At 43.8% G+C, this 2,500-nt stretch overlaps 1 protein-coding gene across 2 annotated transcripts in view; it reads left to right on the top strand.

Moving 5' to 3' along the window:
* The window catches only part of LOC143285056 (uncharacterized), a 33,545-nt gene extending 32,956 nt beyond the window's left edge, over nucleotides 1-589 (top strand). For both annotated transcript variants that reach the window (XM_076592244.1, XM_076592243.1), the window contains exon 10: nucleotides 1-589. This exon is cut by the window's left edge and continues 398 nt beyond it. The gene's annotated coding sequence lies outside the window, so the exon portion shown is untranslated.
* The last annotated feature ends 1,911 nt before the right edge of the window (nucleotides 590-2,500 follow it).

Below are 2,500 nucleotides of genomic sequence, written 5' to 3'. Positions count from 1 at the left end.
ACCCCAAAACACACGGCGTTACCCGTTAAGGGGGTGACCCACCACACGGCGTTACCCGTTAAGGGGGTGATCCATGACACGGCGTTACCCGTTAAGGGGGTGACCCACGATGTTACCCGTTAAGGGGGTGATCCACCACACGACGTTACCCGTTAAGGGGGTAACCCACCACACGGCCTTACCCGTTATGGATACGATACGGCATTACTCATTAGGTGGGTGATGCACGATTCGGCGTTATGTCAAGGGGACGATACACGATACGACATTGCCTATTAAGGGGACTATCAACTATACAGCATTATCTGTTAAGGGGACGATCCACTATACGGCATTATCTGTTAAGGGGACGATCCACTATACGGCATTATCTGTTAAGGGGACGACCCACTTCATGGCATTACCTGTAAAGGCGACGATCCATTGCACGACATTACCTATTAAGGAGACGATCGATGATGGAGCGCCATCAAGGTGGCGATCAATATAGCACGGGGCATTATGGTGGTGATCCACACTGCGACGACGAGAATCGGCGAACACGTTATGGTCGAAAGCCGACCTTTCTGTGATGACACTTCAAAGAAACAGCACAGGGAGGGGGAGGCCGGGGGGGGGGGGGGGGGGGGAGGGGGAGAGAGAGAGAGAGAGAGAGAGAGAGAGAGAGAGAGTGAAAAAATCATATTGGTCTCAAACTGCATTACCTGGAATCCTACTTTTCTCTTTCTTGTGTCCTGTCTTTCTTTTTTAAGCAGCGTCACTTGCAATAATGTTTCCGCGGCCGTGTATGAAAACGGTGAATGACCACTGAATTTCCTTTCATTGTTGGTGGATCGGTGCAGTACAATATAGTGCAGTACAGTGCAGCGCAACACCCACCAGGACAATACATTACAAAGCGGTTAGAATACACTGTAGTACAGCTCGAGTAATGACAGTACAATAAAGTAAAATCTTTGTTGTTATCAGGGTTTTTTTTTTTTTTCTCCAAATCATTATCTCCTGCAAGAAGTGACTGCTTTCACGTGTAGCCTAAGATAGCAGGTTTTAAAATGTTGCGATTTTTTTTGTTTTATTCATTCTAGATATTTTATTATTATTATTATTATTATTATTTTGACTGCTGGAACGGTTCAATACAGTGCAGTGCAGCGCAGTGCAGCACAGCGGAACAAACCAGAGCACAGCGCCGCACAGCAGTGTTACAGCAGTGTGTGATAATCACAGCTGGCATCATCTCTGTGATGCATGTTGCAAGGCTTTCATTCTTGATCTCATTGTGAGCTGATAGCGTTACGTACATGTAGATGTGGTCAAGATCGCAATGTGAGCTGACAGCGTCATGTACATGTACATGTGGTTAACATCGCAATGTGAGCTGATAGCGTTATGTACATGTACATGTGGTTAACATCGCAATGTGAGCTGATAGCGTTATGTACATGTACATGTGGTTAACATCTCATTGTGAGCTGATAGCGTTATGTACATGTACATGTGGTTAACATCATCGCAATGTGAGCTGATAGCGTCATGTACATGTATATGTGGTTAACATCTCATTGTGAGCTGATAGCGTTATGTACATGTACATGTGGTTAACATCTCATTGTGAGCTGACAGCGTTATGTACATGTACATGTGGTTAACATCTCATTGTGAGCTGATAGCGTTATGTACATGTACATGTGGTTAACGTCTCATTGTGAGCTGATAGCGTTATGTACATGTACATGTGGTTAACATCGCAATGTGAGCTGATAGCGTTATGTACATGTACATGTGGTTAACATCTCATTGTGAGCTGATAGCGTTATGTACATGTACATGTGGTTAACATCGCAATGTGAGCTGATAGCGTTATGTACATGTACATGTGGTTAACATCTCATTGTGAGCTGATAGCGTTATGTACATGTACATGTGGTTAACATCGGAATGTGAGCTGATAGCGTTATGTACATGTACATGTGGTTAACATCTCATTGTGAGCTGACAGCGTTGTGTACATGCATATGTGGTTAACATCGCAATGTGAGCTGACAACGTTATGTACATGTACATGTGGTTAGCATCGCAATGTGAGCTGATAGCGTCATGTACATGTACATGTGGTTAGCATCGCAATGTGAGCTGATAGCGTTATGTACATGTACATGTGGTTAACATCGCAATGTGAGCTGATAGCGTTATGTACACTGGCATGTGGTTAACATCATCGCAATGTGAGCTGATAGCGTTATGTACATGTACTTGTGGTTAACATCATCGCAATGTGAGCTGATAGCGTCATGTACATGTATATGTGGTTAACATCTCATTGTGAGCTGATAGCGTTATGTACATGTACATGTGGTTAGCATCGCAATGTGAGCTGATAGCGTTATGTGCATGTACATGTGGTTAACATCGTAATGTGAGCTGACAACGTTATGTACATGTACATGTGGTTAACTTCTCATTGTGAGCTGATAGCGTTATGTACATGTACATGTGGTTA

Source organism: Babylonia areolata, chromosome 8 (genome assembly GCF_041734735.1).
Source record: "Babylonia areolata isolate BAREFJ2019XMU chromosome 8, ASM4173473v1, whole genome shotgun sequence".
Classification (NCBI taxonomy): domain Eukaryota; kingdom Metazoa; phylum Mollusca; class Gastropoda; order Neogastropoda; family Buccinidae; genus Babylonia; species Babylonia areolata.
This window is presented reverse-complemented; position numbering and strand designations above follow the sequence as displayed.